Here is a 19,288-nt window from a genome sequence, read left to right as displayed (position 1 = left end):
AATAATTAGAAAGCGAAAAAGAAGTACCTTCTAGCCAAAGCACTGAGTGCAATTTAGAATGAACATGTCCCTTTTTCTGCAGAGCTCTTTGAAATAACAATTTAAAGTTCATTATCTCGGAAAAGCCAAATTCCCGGTGATAATGTTACAGCGTTTCAGCAAGAGCTGAGACAACAAGGACCATGCCTGGAAACGAGAGCTTGAGGTCCCCTTCGCCCTCCGTCACCAGAGCAGAAATGTAGATGAAGAGTCATCTACATAACAGCACATTACACCATCCAAACAAAGATGCCCATGCCTACGGGAAAACAGGACTCAAAGACCTTGGAGAACTAAAGTACAAACTAATTTCCCCAAAAGGGGTTTGCATTAACTCATATAATACTTTATTATTTTTGCCAAAGACAGAAAGCAGAAGGAAGCACTGCTAGCAGCTCCGTTCTGAACTCCAAGGTGTGTGTGAACTGATATCTTTACCAAGAAAAATGCATGGACACAGGGGGATCACACTGTGTGGTAAATCACTGCCATGAGGAGATAGGTTAGACATTAAGACAATTACCATACAGGAAGAACATACACAGGTAAGCTGTATTCCTCCCATAAAGTTAGCCATACATGCTGACAGAGGTAGGTCTTCCTGCAAAGACTTTCATCTTGCTATGATTTAAAACAATAGTTTAAGTCCATTTCCAGTTTAGGCACAGATTCTTAACGTAGTAAATGGCATTTTCATTACCTAAGTCTCTGTATTTGTTTTCAAATAATGCATGACTTTAAGTGATCCCAAATAACCTACAATATTCTTGTCAAGCATTCTCAGGTCAATATCTGTAAAAACAGCTCCCTACTCTGCTGGTTCAGGGTTTTAATGTAAACTTAAGGAAGATAACTATGTGTAGACTTATTGTTTCCTTACATTCTTTGACTAATGTGGTGACATAGTTATAAAGCCTTCTAGCATTGCTACTAACTTCGGAATCTGATTTTTAGACATTATATGTCAGTAAAAAGAAAAACACTACCACTAAAAATAAATAAACAAAGATAGACATTGAAATTACTTGGCTAGAATTCCTGTCTTAGAAATCTAATTCCCTTCCTAATTATTTGCCCTTAGTTAAAGAATTTGTCTATTTTGTCATGGTTGGCCATTGTTAATCATTTGGAACAAGATTTTAAGTATTTTTAGGACTGAATCTATATAGAGCTGCACTTAAAAATTATTAGTACCAAGAAATTGCTGCCCATATTAAATTCCTTTATTTGAATGCCTTTAAGAGATGGAAGGAACACAGTCGGGCAATGGTGGAGCACGCCTTTAAACCCAGCACTCAGGAGGCAGAGGCAGGTGGATCTCTGTGAGTTCAAGGCCAGCCTGGTCTACAAGAGCTAGTTCCAGGACAGGCTCCAAAGCTACAGAGAAACCCTGTCTCAAAAACAAAAACAAAACAAAATAAACAAAAACAACAACAATAAGAAATGCAAGGACCAGATAAATGTCAAAATGTATCAGGCTTTTAAGTATTATAAATTCTACTTCCCAATCCACCCCTGGTCTTTAGTTTGGCTCTGAGAAGTGGAGAAGTTTTAAGGTTAGAAGTGGGGAATGTCAAAATGCAGGGCGACATTTCTAAATGATAAATATTTACCACACGGATGTGCCTAGACTAGGCTTCCAAACCAGAGCATATTTTTGTGCATACATGAACACACATGCATAGGCACATGGAGCCAGAGGACAGATTTCTGAAGTAGGTCCTCTCCTGCCATCTGAGATCAAGGAAGGCAGGGCAGCAAATACTTTCCCTGTTGATCCATTAGAAATGCTCTTCAAATTCTAAGATGAATTGTTCTCTATATTCCTTTGATGTTCTATACATCATTATAGAACCACATAGATATAAAGTATGTACTTCTTGAAAGCAAGGAAAGCCCTGGGGCCTATCACAATAAACAGATAAAGATGACAATATATATTTGTTAAAGATATTTTTAAAAAAAAAATCTGGGAAGTCATCTCTAAGAATCTTTCAAAACTGTATTATTTGCTGGGCATAGAGGCACACACCTTTAATTTCAGCATTCAGGAGGTAAAGGCAGGTGGGTATCTGTAAGTCTAAGGCCAGCCCTATCTATATAGAGTTCTGGGACAGTCACTGATACATAGAGAAACGTCACGTCAAGAAAACATAAAAATAAGTTTTAATTGATTTAATAAGAGAAAAAAACTCTTGTCCCTACTATCTGATACAGTGCCTTCATATGGTGGCTTCAATAATTTGTTGTATTTAGGCCAAAGCAGATGTAGAAAAGAAGAGAAACAAAGGAGAGAAGTGAGAGATGAAAAGGGAGAAGAACAAAGGAGAACAGGGGACAGCAGAGGAAGCAGGGGAGAACAGGATAAAAAGCAGCCAACGCCTACAGAGCAGAAAGGGCCCGTTTCACTTGCCCTTGTTGTCATTTGGGTTTCCCTAAGAACAAAATATTTTCAAGGATTCTATGGTTTCTGTTCTACGGTAAAACACTCTTCCCTAAAGATTCCCTAAAAAGAGCTGTCTTACTAAAAATAAGTAACAAAACAAACTGTTAAATAGATTCTGAAACACTTAATTTACGTTTTACTGATTTCCCCATAAGGTCAAATGTCCATTTTCTTCTCTGATAATTTACAAATTATTCTTACATGTTTTTTCTTTTGAATTAGCATTAGATTTATGAAAACACAAATAAATAAATTTGCTAAAAATATTTTAAATAATTAAATATGAAATCAGAGTTTATGTTTAGAGCCATGCCAACCTACAGCTCAAACTGCCAGTTTGACCAAGCTGCACATGAAAACATTCCACAAATGAATCACAAAACGCTAGAATTTTAGTAGAATTGGCAAACAGAGTCATGAAGTAATCTACATGCCATCAATAACAAACATTAACAAGTTATACTTAGTAACTCAGAGACAACTCTATCAAAATGTCAAATTACAAGACACCGTCTCCTATAATCATTCCAATACACAAATACTTAGCTATTCTGCAGCTTGGGGAAACAGTGACTTGTGTTTTATGGAAAACACAACAAAGGAACTTTCCCCTGTTATACTATTTAATAACAGTCTGTAGAGAAATCAAATCCTTTCCCACTTAAAATGAATTAGAATTTTTTTCTCTAGAAATAACAGACTACAGACTCACATAAATATTGCACTTCCTGTTTATATTAACAAATGTAAAAACTTTGTCTAAAGATAAAAATATCCAAAGTCTTTAAAGGCAAAAAAGAAAGAAAAAACCATTGCTGCTCTTTTGGGATTGCAAGTAAATTTAACTAAATGTTCAGATGGGAGAACTGTGATGCGTCAATACCTCCTTAAGGCTACAAAACTCTCATTAGTAATAGCCATCAGTATCTAACCAAAGCTAATATGTGTGTCCCAAAATATGCTCATGAAGCAATTTAAATTAATCAAAAATAATAATTTTCATTTCTTCTTATTTTAAAGGCTCAGAGGAAACTACATTTCCAAATAAAAGTTATGCATTAAAGTCTGAAAGGCCAGGTTTTATCATAAATTCCACTCAATTGGGGATCTTATCTAAAACGAAAGAAACTGAATCAGTGGCTAACTGCACACTGTATTTGGAAAATTCTTCTGCCAGGGATATCTGCTAGAAGCCTGGGTTTTAGGTTCTCAATCAAATTCCCTACGGAACAATTAATCCACAGCACAGAACAGAAAACAGGAGACCCCCCTCCCCCGTCAGCAGCGCTCAGACTGGCATAAACAAACATAGCACAGTTTGAAATAATCAAGCATGCATCTGCTGATTTTATAGCTCTTTAATTCACTTCCTCAGAAGGCGCCAGAAATAAATCAGCTACTGGGCATTTGCTTTCAAAAGTATGTTGGTTAAATGATAATGTAAGTTCGGTAGTTTTCAGTTTATTCAAAATCTGTAGCATTAACCCCATATTTAAAATAGTAATTTGTAAAAATTCCATCACTGCAAAATATGCTTAAAGTTACAGACCTTTCACGGAAAAATTCCTAAACATTTTTCAAAAAAATGCCACAAATGTTCTTTAACATGATTTTATCCTCCAACTAAAACCACAAAGGGAAATGTTGAGAATTGTTTTCTTTAACAATAATTCTAACCAATAGAATAGTATCATTCTACAAAGTCTATGAGAGCCCCAATGTTTCAATCTTTATTTCATCACCCCGTGATGCCCTCTGATCTCCACACATGAGTGTGCAATCACACATACACTTGCACTACCCACCTATGCCCATGTGTACTGGGACACATACTTGCATACAAATAAATAAAACAGAAACATGCATCACTTTGCAAATTTTCTTCAAAGAATGACTAGATATTACATATGTATCATATATATTCTAATCATTCTAACATCATATTCAAAAAGAAGAAAAGGGGAGGACAAATGAAAGAACAAGCATTCTGTCCTGTAAAGTATGTTTCAAACTCCAGTCAAATGTCACTGTTTTAGAAGCCAAACTGAATAATACTGGCAAAGTCCAACCCACATTATACTGGTCACATACACAGATTACCAAATGGTGGAAAAATGGAGACACCTATCTGCATCTGTCTGCTATGCTCTCAACACACTAACTTGACTTCCCCATGAGCTTCATTCTGTGCTTGCAGCAACACAAACACCAATAGAATCTACCTTTATATGAGCTTTCTGTATTTTACAACTGAGTTGTCTACTATACAGACAAAAATACATATATGTGCATGTATACATTTGTATTTGTTACTAGGCAAGAAAGTGGGCTAATCAGAAAGCTGAGGCAAGAGTATCATTTGAACCCAGGGTTTTGAGACTATACTAGGCAATATAGTAAGAACCCCATTGTCTTACCCAGCAGGGCCGAAATCTGAAGGCAGGAACTGAAGCAGAAACCATTTAAGGGGGTGCTGCTTACTATCTTGCTCATCATGGCTTGCTGAGTCAGCTTTCTTACAGAACCCAGGACCACCAGCTTTGGGATGGCACCACTCACAATGGACTGGGCCCTGCCCTTTCAATCACTAAGAAAATAGCCCACAAGCTTACCTACAGCCAGGTCTTTAGGGGCCTTTTTCTCAAGTGAGGCTCCTTCTTCTCCAGTGACCAAAGCTTGTGTTAAGATGAAATAAACTAGTCAGTGCACCCGTGTTTAAAACTATCAAAAGAATTACAAAAGTACTATGAAAGTAGAACTGTAACAAGTAGAAGAAAGTGAATTCTTGAAGCCGATAGTTGACAGAGCATAACGCACACAGCTTGTGCAGTAGGGTGAACCCTTGGGCGTGTGCAGACGAGTGCAATTGCTGGGTCATATGGGAGTCCATTTTTAGCTTCTTGAATCTACTCCACCCTAACTTCCGCAAAGGCCAAGGTATTTGCAATCCCACCTACAGGTAATGGAGGGTCCCCTTCCCTGCAACCTCACCAACATTTATTGTCAGTTTGTTTTTATGAATTTTAGCCATTATGGTGGTACTATGAAACTGCATCATAGTTTGAACTGGCATTTCTCCAAACCACGGGGAACTAAAGGCTGCTGAGAAAGAGGAACCAGTCTTATCGGGGACATGTTCCCGCTTAGGGATCCAGTCCTAAAAGGTCAGTCCTGAATACACATGAGTGACATTCAATGACCTCAGCATACACTGTTCACAACTCTTTCTGAGTGTAACAATAACACTTAAAAAATAAAGAGCCATGAATCTGAGAAGGAACCGGGGATGGGGAGCAAAGTTGGAGGGAAATGATGTAAACATAGTACTCACATGAAATTCTCAAAAAATAAAGAATAAGTTTTTCAAAAAATATAGTGGCAATGAGTTCATCTACACAGTAGGAAAAAGCACAGAAGTATTTCACGCTAAAGGATATGAGACATTAACTTCTGCAGCATAACACACAGGTCATCTGGAATAAGTCACCTCAGACTTCAGCAAGCAGGGACAGTATCTGCTGGGGGAGCCACAGGTGCCAGCTGTCTTCTGGCAGGACTGTGCTGATTTTATGAATATGTGCAAGAAATGGCAGCTTTCCCAGGGCTTCACTCAACAAAGGTCTACATTTAACTTTTTTTTAACTTCCAAAACAAGAATAATGTTTCTTTCAATGTAAAACCACAAGGTCCTTTTTCATTCTGTGAAATAAGAAAAACCTATTGTAACAACTTTAAAAATCATACACACACACACACACACACGCACGCACACACACACACACACACACACTCCTTAATATATACTTGACCCCTCCAGGGTATTGGTTGCATTGACCCTCCTGTCCTAAGAACAAGTAAAACCATTAAGATGGAAAGATACGAAGAGCAGAAGCCAGGCATGGTGCAAAACCTCATTTGCACACGTGCGTGCAGATGTACACATAGGAGTGGGGGTATCTAAGAAAAACCTGTTATCGATTAAAAAGAAAATTAACATAAATTAATAAAGGCCAGACTATTTAACCATCCATACCTTCATTCAGAAAAACTATAAAGAAAAATTCTCTAAGGCATTCCTAATAGCTTCTAAATGTTTCTTAACTCAAGTCTGTCTACAGCTGTCCAGTATTGAGCATGTATTAGACTCACACATGAGACATGTTCTAGCACTGTGGTTTATCACCCAGTCTTAATCATGGACTATCGTATTTCACTAAGAAATGACAAACAATGGAAACCTAAAACCAAAATATTTATGTAAGAGTCTGCATGGGGCTGAGACCACTCAGGTGCTAGAGCACTTCCAGGACAAGCCTCTGTAGGGGCTGAAGGAGTTCAGATCCCCAGAAGGCAACACATGACAGGTGGGCATGGCAGCCTGCTGGAATTCCAGTCTCACAAGACAAGAGCAAGCTGGCCAGCAAGACTAGCAGAATCACTGGCTGACATTTTACAACAAGTCTATGGCCAGTGTAAGACTGTAAAAAAAAAAAAAAAAAAAAAAAAAAAAAAAAAAAAAAACAGTCCTTCTACAACAGCTGGAAAAGAAGAGCTTTCTGTTAACTACCAGAAGAAGGCTTTTTGGACGCCAAAATCAATTCCAATCAAGCCTTGATTGCAGCCTTGGCGAATAGTTTGGTCTGCAACCTCATTAGCACCCTGACTCTCCTTAATGTTAACGCTATCATCCTCCTCCTCCTCCTCCTCCTCCTCCTCCTCCTCCTCCTCCTCCTGACTCAAAGGGAATCTATGTAGTTTTTAAATGGCAAATATTTAAACTACTAAATCACTACCAAACAAATAAGAGAAAGTTTACTTCATTCTTCCTAAAGTCCATTCTTTCACCTCTCCCTTCCCCATCAGTCTGTCCTACAACTTTCTATTTTTCATGGCACAGTCTATAACATCTTCACAGACAGAGCCTAGGATACACTGGGATTCAGCAGCAACAGAATTCACAAAGATGGAGATCATGTTTATCAGGGAGGAAGTACGGAGAGCTTTGAACTGTAGAGATATCTCCAAACAAGCATGAAAGAATCTGAGGAATAAATCCACTTTGGGCCTATCTGACAAGGTTATGAAACAAAAACATACCAAGTTTTTGTAACACACTTCTCACTATATTCAAAGTTATTATACTAGCGGTCCCCTGTTCTGTGCAACAGAATTTCAAGAGGAAATAGTGACTTTCTATCTACTTATTGCTTAGTCTTTGGAAATGACTGCTTAAAACAGTTGATATTACTCCATCCTAATAACCTAGCCTGAGGTTCAAAGGTGCTCTCTCACACTGCAAACCTACATAAGGTGACCTGGGGCTAGAGACACACCTCCTGGGTAAGGGGCCCACTAAGATCAGAGTGCCAAGAAAGCACAGAGGATTGCTGTGCATTTCCTGAGCATAGTGTAAGCAGTAATGACAAATAACAGTATTTAAAATACTGAATATTTCAAATCCAAAAATCAGCAAGCTTTATTAACCGGCTGGGAAAGACTTGCAACTGATGGCAAAATATTTCCCAAAATAATCACCAAATTTCCAAGAACACTATCAATATTTACATGAAATACAATGAATTGAAATGTCATCTCTTTACATTTGAAAATTTAAACACATGACTGCTGAATTTACACAAAGTAACTCTGAATGCCTGATACTCATACTTGATGAAAAGCAGACTGTACCAAACTCATTGTAGCAACAACTGCAGACTGTGAAGAAGAAGAAACGGTGGAAGACGCGCATCCTGCGCATCCTGCCCTAGAGAGCGCATCATCTCTCTCCCTTAAACAACCCTCAAATAGGACCACAAATGTTTTTATAAGAAAAGACAGCTAGTCTGTTACACTTTATCAAATTCTGCAGATAAGTTATGCATTTCGTACTTTATCACCATTATAAAATTAATCCTCCAAAAATCACAAACAACATAAATCATAAAGTTCTCTGGTCTAGCGAATGTGGACTAATTTTCAAACTTTGCATGTATGTGTCAGGTTAAAAGTACATGAGAACAGAAATACATCCTGAAGTAACAGACAGAAAGCTCCCCATTATCAAGGGATTTTACCACGGTTACATGTTCACATTTTTTTTGCACAGCAGAATTAGCAACAATCACTTTTATTTTCTGAATGTTTTACAATGTCACAAATGAAAAATAGAATTCAGAAAACCAAAAAAAAAAAAACTTGAAAGAAAATGGAGAAAAATAGCATTTTCAAACTACTAAAAGAATCGAAAGTGCTAGTGTTGATAAAGGTATGAAAAAAGAATGATGACATGCTGCCATTGGTCTTGGCTTTTAGAATGGCAATTTGCCGTACCAGTTTTATAAAAAGTATCCACAGCCTCTGACCCAGCAGTTCTCCCTCCGGAAATCTATTCCGCCTAAGAATATACAAAAGTACCTATGAGTCAATGTACAAGAGTTTTAATTTTAACATTATTGGGAAAATAAAATATTTCAGATAACCCAAGTGTTCACCATAACAGAATGAACAGATAAATTATGGTGTGTCTGTACTACAGCATACAAGTCACAAATACTATTAACACCGTACTTACAAAGAATAGGTGAGATTGGCATACGGAGTACCTGGAAAGGCATTCCTGGTTCATTTCATATGAAAATAATGTATTATGAAGACTCTGGGCTCATTTTAATAATTATTAAAACAGACATTTTTTGTAGGGACATAAATATATGCATATGTGTGAAGAAGAAAAACCAGTTCAGATGAATACATGCTCACACCATCAACAGTGGGTTTAGTCTACAGGCTGAGGATGAGAGCAGAAACAAAGGGAAGGAACGTTTATCACCTAACAAATTTCCATGCGCTCTGAAACTTCGTCAAGTAGCCAGGTTCAGTAATTTCAACGATGAAAGACATTAAAAGAAAACGAGATAAGATGAAGGAAACTAAAACAAAAACACCTCAGGAAGGAAGGTCACATTTTTACCTGGGTGAAAAGGGGTGAGGAATATGATTGGCTTTTTAAATCATAAAAAGAAGTTGCTGAAACAGACAGACATTTTGGTGGCAGATATTTTTCAAAACAGTTTTGTAGTCTTTCTAAAAAAAATGTTACAATCTTTGAAATCTAAAACTGTAAATATTATCAGAAGATCAACACAAAATACTCTAAGCGCAAAGCAAATTCAACATGAAATGAAGGCACGCACAAGCACACACATACAGAGGATTTGGTCAGTCTTACTACACTTGTAACAAACCACAATCTAATAGAGCTCAAAGCCAAGGTCGTTAAGAAGCTGGGATAGGGGTGGGGGCAAGTGTGCTACAGAGAGTTCTGCAGGACGGGTTAGAACTGGCAGTAAGAATTCCCACGCAAGCACAGAGCGTCATGGCAGACCATAACAACTCCCCATGCCCTGATTTCTTCTCAAGTGAGCGCATTAACCAGAGCCTGGCTGGACTGAGAATACATACTTTGCACTGCTCACCCTGGTGATCTATTACTGTTTACTTCAGAGCAATTCTGTGAAGCTCCCCTATATAACCTCTGGCATATGTTGTAGCTAAGAGCTGTCTGCATGAGATAAAGCATAGAAGTTTTATGAACCAGCGCTTACTTGATTTGACTTATCTCCCTAGGAGACACAAACCATGCAAAGACAGCACTATTTCAAATCTGAAAGTCTGAAAAGGTTCAAGAACCCAAGAGAATAATTTATTCTTTTCTTTTCCCGCAGTACTAGGAAGTAAACCTAGGACTCCATGCTTGCTAAGGAAGCACTCCTCCACTGAGCTCTCTCTGCAGAGCATTGGGGTGTGTCCTCTATGTGAAAGGGGTCAAATATGCCCAGGCTGACTCTGAACCAACTCTGTATGTAACTAGGTTGGCAATGAACTTGCAATCACACTGCCTCATCCTCCAAAGCAGCAGATACTGCAGGCCTGCACCACTAGGTCTGGCTTAGCTAAATAAACAAACATCTAGAAAAACTTATTATTTTGGCTAAAACCTTTTTAACCATAAATTTAAAAATTACAGTAGTCATACTATTATACAGAATTAACTATATTTTTCAGTGCATCATGTGTAAACACTGCTTCTTGACTTAATTATCCTGTTGTTGTATGCAACAACTTTCTATTACTTCTCACATCTAAAAAGTGGCATATAACAGCGTAAGTTCTCCAGATGAACTCAGAACACCTTGATTACAAGAACGTAGCTAGGATCATATCACAAGGCTTTAGAACCTAACTCACAGAGGCATCCTTTGGCCCGGAAAGCACAACTAATGATCAAGAAGAACCACAAAAGACTGAATACAAAGAATGCTCCAATCTACAACTTCATAAGAACACTGTAAAATCTCATTATCCAACTGTGAATGAAGCTGTAGAATAACTTGGAAGAGATTTGAAGGGTTTAACAAAGTCTCTCATCATTTCCAGGACTGGTAAACAAGGGAGAAAAATTTAGAGTGTATCCTCCTGTATTTCCATATGAAAGGCAAATGAAAAATGATTCCCTTTCCACAAGTGTTCTAACTGAAAAGAAACAATAAAAGAAACCTCTATTTTTCACGACTAACAAATGTCTTGACAGGAATGGTCATTAGCCACTGCTAACAAGACCTACAAAGTTAACTACATGTTATGTAACTCAACAGAGACACAAACAAAACCAACTATTAATAGAGAAAAAAACCCAACACCTCACACCTGGATTTAATCAAGCTACTCCATCTATTATTGACTTTCAGGAAACGCGTGCATGTGCGTGCACACACACGCGCACACAACACACACACACACCAAAAAAAATATATCAAAAAAGGCAACAAATACCATAGGGATCAGCAAAATAAGACTGTGAGAAACTTTATAGTCTCATTTCTTCAAGAAATGAATTTCTACTAAGCTAAAGAGATGAAGGGAGAAGCTAAAGCAATGAAAGTGAGACTTTAAGATGTGTTTAACCACCTGGAATGTAGGCCCTTGTTTGGATTCTGATTTTAACAAACTATAAAGGAAGAGGGAGAAACAGAGGCATAGTGGTGATATTGCTGAAAGAGGGTTTTGTGGCTTTATGGGGTGTTCCTTTGGTTTTATAGGTGGTTTCTGTTTGTCTGTTTAGGGTTTTGGTTGGTTTGTTCTTTGGTTCTAAGAACTGAACCCATGCCTCAGGCATGCCAGGCACACCTCACTACGGCTAACCTCCACCACTAGTCAGAGAAAGCTTTATGTGAGAAACGTTTAAACAGGAGCGTCCTCGTCATTTAATGACATATTGTTTTGCGTGATGCAAATTTCTTCAAAATTACTGAGGAGACATCCTAGGAACATGGCTGGGAATACGGACAAAACACTGACAATAAGATGATAATTAAAGCTAGATTATTAGGAATATGGGATAACTATCCTGTTACGTAGTTTATAAATATAAATATCCAATAATAAAAATTAACTGACATAACTTTCAAAACAAAGGAAATAGCACCTAAAATGTTAATTTAGCAGAAAGGATATTGACATGTTGACTGTCCATGTATTTTATTACCCACAGCTTGAGCACATCAACGCCTGAAAAGCTAATGCTTGCTTAATAGCTTCAGCATCCCAAGTTTTAACACAAAAAGTAATAAACACAGAAAATACAATAACTTCCCATATATAATATGTGGAGAGCCCGATTGACCCAAGACTTCCTCATAGGCTCTGACAAAGGGACAAAGAGAACTTTAGCTCTGTCTCCTTGCCCAGGAACAAACTTAGCCAGGCTGGTCTGGGCTAAAGCAAGTGCTCCACAGGATTCAAGGTTGTGGCTTCTGGGGTCCCAACTGTTCCCCCTGGGCTGTGGTTATCAGTCCACGGGCGGCTTTGTCTAAGGTATGCCAGGTTCTTGTTGCCATGGTCTGACTTAGCTCTACACTGACCCTAGCCATTTTCTCCCTGCAAACAGTATATATAGTGCTGTGTTCCTTAATAAACCTCCTCGGCATAAGCCATCAGCTTACGCAAGGCCTCCTGGTCCCAGCTGCTGCTTTCCTCTTCTTCTCAACTCTGCTCTTCCTATGCAACTTCTCACCATTGGAGAGCCTGATTCCTGGTGGTTTGTACCAACAGCGTGCAAGCGGGCACGCACGCACGCGTGCGCGCCCACACACACACACACACGAACACACATGCTATAAGAGGAACAACTGACACTAGAAAATATATTTGAAGACCATACGTTTTCTCACTTCAGTCCTTTTAATAATATTCCCAGCACTAGAAACTGTGTGTAACATGTAGTATAAATAGTATTCTAAAACTCGCAAGGTACTCTATTTTTTATGGAATTTTTACTGGAAAACCATGTCTTCAAACAAAGGTACATGTTAATTCCTTAATGTGCATTTTACACAAAGCAACATTTAAAGCCATACTCCACTGAACTCGGAAATCTTCGTTGAACAACCTGAACGTTAGGGTTACGCATGCAAAGGGATCTAAACATCTTCTTCGTAGAGCATGTATGTGAGGTCATGTAAATACTCAAAAGATTCTGGTAAATTCACTGGATCACAAATGACTGGAAAATAAGCATACCAGGAAAGATCTCTATTTCTTAAAATAACTTCTCAAGAGCAAAATTACTACAACATGCAATGCTGTCTTAATTTAGAAGATTAGATAATATTTGAAAGATATACAATTTTAATTAGAAATGCTCTTAAAACAAAAATGGTTCCAATTAAACTCGGAATTTGTAAAGTGTTACTACTGTACAATGTATTCTCCACAAATGTCAGTCCTACTAAACTATGTTCCAAGCATCTAAGAAATCAACCTGTCAAAACGTTCCATTTTGTCACATGATTTGACAGGGCTTTTCTTAAAAAAAAAAAAACTTTACTCAGTCAAATATCACATTTTCTTACTCATGTGGAATCTAGATTTTTGTTTTTAAAGAAGTAAGTGCAAAGAGACAGAATTGGTCCAAGGGGGAGGGAAACCAGAAAGGGTAATTAATATAGGTCAATACGGTAAGGCACATTATATACATGGTATAATGCAATCCGAAAACCACTCACTTGTACAATTAATATACGAAAGCAAAGATGTTTTAAATTGGTAGAGGGATTAAAAATCATTATGAGTTACATTCCACCTGCCCTTTGCGTCAGAGTAAACTTACTAGTAAACAATCTCAGTGATTAGTGATTTTTATCAGCTGAAAAAAAAATAAAATAACTACAAGTCAGATACAATCTAGAGTTTTCCACTCTACTTAATAGCTTTCTCTTGCTGTCCTCCCTTAGCCTCAACTCTACAGAAGCACATTTTATAGAACTGAGAATAACTAAAGTCTAATAAAAGCAACATAAAAATTTTGATGGAAGAAATTTTCCACCAAATGATATAACAAGGACAAATGCCCATTTTATCTATATGCCAGTGTTGTATTTGACAAAGAAAAGTAACATTTAAAATGTTTAACAAAGTGTGAAATACAAACGAAACAGAATAATATGAAGTGAAATTTATGAAAGGAAGCCATGCGTCATTCATCGTTACCATTTGCTTCCATCCGAGAGCTAGTTTAAAATTACAATAATGTTCAATAAAAACCTACTTCCTAAGCAAATATGATCTTCCATTAAGTGAAATAAAAAGTAGTGAACAGAAGATGTCCCCACTATATTAACATAAAAGAAACTTATCATAATCAAACGTTACAAAAGAAGAAAACCAATAGAAATAGGTGCCATGTCTGGGGTGTTGGAGACCTTCACAGACTCGAATTCCTACTCACAAACACTGTTTCTCACCGTCTACAATTTGTACTGAACTCAAGATTCTATGATTTAAATCACTGTATCTTAGCAGGCACCGACAATTACTACAGCTTACATTCCCAAACTTGCACTATACAGAAGGGTCCCAACAGCACAGGAGCAGCAAACAATAAATACACAAACATGAGAGCACTGAGGTTTCCTCTTTTCCTCTTAAACAGTTAAAGCAACAACGTGAAGGCAACACTGCTTCTACCTATTGTTACTGAGAAGCAGGAGACATAGGAGATGGCTCAGTGTGTCATTAGCTGATGCCCAAGCCTAGGGACATCAGTCTGGATTTCCCACCATCAACTTAAATGCACAGTGGCCTCAGCACCCTACCTGTAAATACAAGATCTCAGGAGACAAATCGAGGGATCCTTGAAGCAGGATGGATAGGTAGACTAAAAAAGGAGAGTGAGCTCTGGCTTCAAATGCAAAAAACCTGCCTCAAAATCCAAGGTGGAGAGAGATCAAAGAAGACATTCAACCTCATCCTGTATGTGCACACATGCACATATACTCATGTGTGTGTGAATAAATACGCATGCATGTATATGCCTATGTGTACGTGTGTGCATGCACAGGTGTATGCAGGTATGTATGAATGCACACACACACCCTACATAAACACACACCGCACATACACAACAAAGTATTCAAAAAATTGAAATGGGGGGCATTTTGGGGTTAACCAGAAACGTAGTGCCATGGAAACTCCCAGGAATTCACAAGGATGACCCCAACTAAGACCCCAAGCAATAATGCAGAGGGTGCCTGAACTGGCCATTTACTGTAATCAGATTGGTGACTACCGTAATTGTCATGAGAGAATCTTTATCCAGTAACTGATGAAAGCAGATGCTGGGATCCACAGCCAAACACTGGGCTGAGCTCCAGGAGTCCTGCCGAAGAAAGGGAGGAGGGACTGACTGTAGGAGCCAAAGGAGTCAAGGTCATGACAGCGAACCCACAGAGATAGCTGGCCTGAGCTCCTGGGAGCTCATGGACTCTGGACTTAGGGAGACTGCATGGGATCATGGGACTGACCTAGACCCTCTGCATGTGTATGAGAGTTGCTTAGCTTGGTCTGACTGTGAGACTCCCGGCAATGAGAGCATGACCTGTCCCTGGCACACCTAGCTGGCTTTTGGGAGCTCCCCATGCTGGAGGACCTTGGCCAGCCTTGATACAGAAGGAGGAGTTTGGTCCTGCATCAATCTGATGTGCAATGCTTTGTTCATGCCTGCCCCTTTCTGAATGGAGGAGAAGGAGTGGATGGGGAAGGGTTGGGAGTTGAGGGAGAGGGAGGAAAGGAAACTGTGGTTGGTGTTTAAAATAAACAAAACAAAAAAAATTAAGAATGTAAAGCTTTTGATTTGGATAAAAAACCCAGTAAGCAAGTTGTATGGAAAGACAATAAAGATTTCACATCAATACAGCCAAACAGCATTACATATGAAACTTTCCATTATAAATTTCTATTTTTGGTGAATGCTTCCTAGGCCCTTTCTAACACTCACCTAAGAATGCCAAGGCTTGTTATGGTGCCTTCCAGCAGACTCTGTACATCTCTTTAAGATGTATCATCCTGATTTGAAAGAAACAACATTATAACATCCCCTAGAAATACAGAGCCAGGTGTACGTAGACATCAGTAGTTCAAGATACTCAAAAAACAGACAGGAGACCCCCTTGAGACCAAGAGTTACCAACCAGGCCAATATAAACAGACAGATGTCTCAAGGGAAAAAGAGGAGGAGGAGGAGGAGGAGGAGGAGGAGGAGGAGGAGGAGGAGGAGGAGGAGGAGGAGGAGGAGGAGGAGGAGGAGGAGGAGGAGGAGGAAGAGAAGGAGGAGGAGGAGGAGGAGGAGGAGGAGGAGGAGGAGGAGGAGGAGGAGGAGGAGGAGGAGGAGAAGGAGAAGAAGGAGAAGAAGGAGGAGAAGGAGGAGGAGGAGGAAGAAGGAAGAAGGAGGAGGAGGAGGAGAAGGAGGAGGAGGAGAAGGAGGAGAAGGAGAAGAAGAAGAAAGAAAGAAGGAGGAGGAGAAAGAAGGAAGAAGGAGGAGGAGGAGGAGAAGGAGGAGGAGGAGGAGGAGGAGGAGGAGGAGGAGGAGGAGGAGAAGAAGAAGAAGAAGAAGAAGAAGAAGAAGAAGAAGAAGAAGAAGAAGAAGAAGAAGAAGAAGAAGAAGAAGAAGAAGAAGAAGAAGAAGAAATAATATAGAGGAAAAAATGAGAGATAAACCATATGACTGTTTTCCTTAAGGAACTATATAAAAATAATCTCCTTAATTGTGCTCAGATGTTTAAGAGCCAAGTGTCCCAAACATCTTTGCTGATACTTTTAAATATTTCATTTTTTTAAAGTTTTTGCTTTATTAACAGGTGAATGCACTGTGTGCTGTACACTTTACACGTGCAAGCAATCATATCCACCCTGTCAGTCTCGGTAACAGTTCCCTCAGGATCAGCTCCTTGGCTATCTTTTGTGATCAACCCTTCCCCATCTCGTCTCTGACACATAACCTGCTCGCCACATTAACAGTTCCTGTTTTGCAGAGTGCCATATAGATGAACTCTCAGGATATTAACTCTTGTGAGGTTCACTGAGTTTTGTGGATCTGTAACTGCATGGCTTTCAGCAAAATTGGTAGTTTTCAGCCATTATTTCTCCAAATACTTCCGTGCAGCCGTCTTCACGCATGCTTTCTGAGTCAGACGGCTTCCCTCTGTGCCACATACATCACTCAGTCTCCCCCTCTACTGTCCAGATGAGTTTCCACTCACCTTTCCCTGCACTCGCTCCTGGTATCCCCAGTCCAACACTGGACTCACATGCTCAGCTCCTGGTCACTTCAATAAGCGATTCTGCTTCTTAATTATAAAGTTTCTATGTGGTTCTTACACTTTCTGAGAACTCTAGTCTCCCCAGTCATCTCAGAGAGCTGCCTGGCTTCATGGCAGAATTATAAACACCATTAAGGACCCTGTCTTATGATTCTAACATGAAGGTCATCACAGGGATAGCATGTGCCAACTGGTCTAATCTGTGCAACAATGTATGATCTTCCTGGTCACTACCATGTCAAATTATGTTAGTCTACATCCTAGAGACCAGATACTATGTTTTTACACTACTAGTCCTGTTGAAGAACATTAAGAACTGGTTCACTACTGCTTTTGTTCTTAATGTTGTTGCAGTCAATCAACTCTATTAAGTTCAAAGAAAATGGCACAAACTGTGCTTAGAGATTATGATTTAATGTCAGTTCATTCTCCAGCCCTACGCAGTGGTGTTCAATACAGCCACGCGTGCCCAGCTCAGGGATGAGTCTGGTACTTTACAGATTGATTTAAGACATCTTTTTATTCTACCTCCTTCTCTCTAGAATTTTTCCCACAGTTTGTCCCCCAGTCCCATCCTGATTCTCTGTCTGCAGATGTTACATTCAGTCTCCTCACACTCTCATGTGCTTCCGGAAACTACATTTCCCTCTTCAGCTTCCCAGGAAAAGAAAAGAAGAAACCAAGGAACATACTAATCTTCTTCCAGCACCCTCTGAGTTATAGAACTCCCTTCATCTAATCTCCCTTGTCAGCAAAAGAATTATATATTTCAGAATTTTTGATTCTTGTATTGCCACTAGGACCATCATTACAGAAGAATAGGCTGAAGATTAGGGTCCCCCAGGGTTCCATGAAAAGAGAAAAAACAAATCCCAAAATGCAAAACAAAGATGGATCGGTAAGTCCCCATCCAGGCACCTCCCAAGGGGCCATCTTTTCCAGTTCTCTGGCTGTGAACACAACTCCTGAGGGGCCATCCTTTCCAGTCTTCTGGCTGTGAACACAGAGAGGATTTCTCTTGCACACTTTACTCCTCTATCCATTGTGCAGAGCAAGAAAAGGGACCATGCGGAGTCAAAGCGGAGAGTTAAATGAGGGTGGGGCAGAAATTCACCAGCAGTAGTGGCCCTCCAGCTTTGATGTCCCTCCTAATCCTGCCACTACTATTGAGTCTTCAGGGCTTCAAACAGTCACTTTCTGTATGCTGTCCGGGGGTTTTAGCTGTAATCCGGAGGATAGAGAAGCATTGTGCTTGCTCTACCTTACAGATCACAACCACAAGGGCTCCAGAAATAAACCCTGACAATTACAGTCAATTGCTTCTTCACAACAGCACAAGGCAGTGAGTGGGGAGCGAGCAGGGTCCTTAACAAGCGCCCTTAGTAAAGCTGGGGAGCTCGAGCACTGGAGTCCCAGCAGTAGCAATAAAGAGCGATGGTGCTAACGGTGAGCTTGCACTTTTGCTTTGAACAACATCCAAAATTAAGCTCCAAATGGGACACAGCCTAAATGAAAAACAAGATAAAAATGTTTAGAAGGAAAAAAGAATGCTGTAATCTTGCAGCAGTTAAAAATTTCTGGACAGAGAAAAAGAAAAAAAAATTCTTGACGGTGACATTAAAATATCATGCATAAGAATTTAAGAAATAAAACTTTTGTCAAATTTTAGAACTCTTTCAAAAATCGTTATTTAGAAAATACGAAAAAATTTCAAATCCCTTGATTACTTTTAATGTCTTGTGCTGAAATAAAAATTCAAAATTGCCTCTTACAACTGAAGTGGATAAACCCAAGGAGGGGTCAATAAACGAACTGTGATGGGCACTTCACAAAGCACAGCCATGGCCAAGCACTAAAGGCCGAGCATCTTCAGCCACTGGGAGACGCTCTAACCACAGTGACGCAGCACTACACACCCCACGCACGAGACACACTTGCAGCACTGAGTGCTGCTGCGCATGCCCACAGCACACACACCTTCTTTGTGAGGGTCACTCAGAAGACCTAGCTGGGAAGCTCCTAGGCCCTAGGAGTGAATCTGCTAATGTTATTTTACTTAATGGACAGAGAAAACAGTCCTCTAAATGTATATGGAGAGTACACAACTTCCAGACCTCATCAGAGAATTTTCTTTACGTTAGTAGGTAGT

The 19,288-nt window shown here is 39.3% G+C and overlaps 1 protein-coding gene across 1 annotated transcript in view; it reads right to left on the bottom strand.

The window, feature by feature from the left end:
* The window catches only part of Tmem135 (transmembrane protein 135), a 161,721-nt gene that overhangs the window by 59,996 nt on the left and 82,437 nt on the right, over positions 1 to 19,288 (bottom strand). The window lies entirely within an intron of this gene.

This window comes from Microtus pennsylvanicus, chromosome 18 (assembly GCF_037038515.1).
Source record: "Microtus pennsylvanicus isolate mMicPen1 chromosome 18, mMicPen1.hap1, whole genome shotgun sequence".
Lineage (NCBI taxonomy): Eukaryota > Metazoa > Chordata > Mammalia > Rodentia > Cricetidae > Microtus > Microtus pennsylvanicus.
Note: the sequence above shows the minus strand (reverse complement) of the source record. Positions and strands in the feature narration are given on the sequence as shown.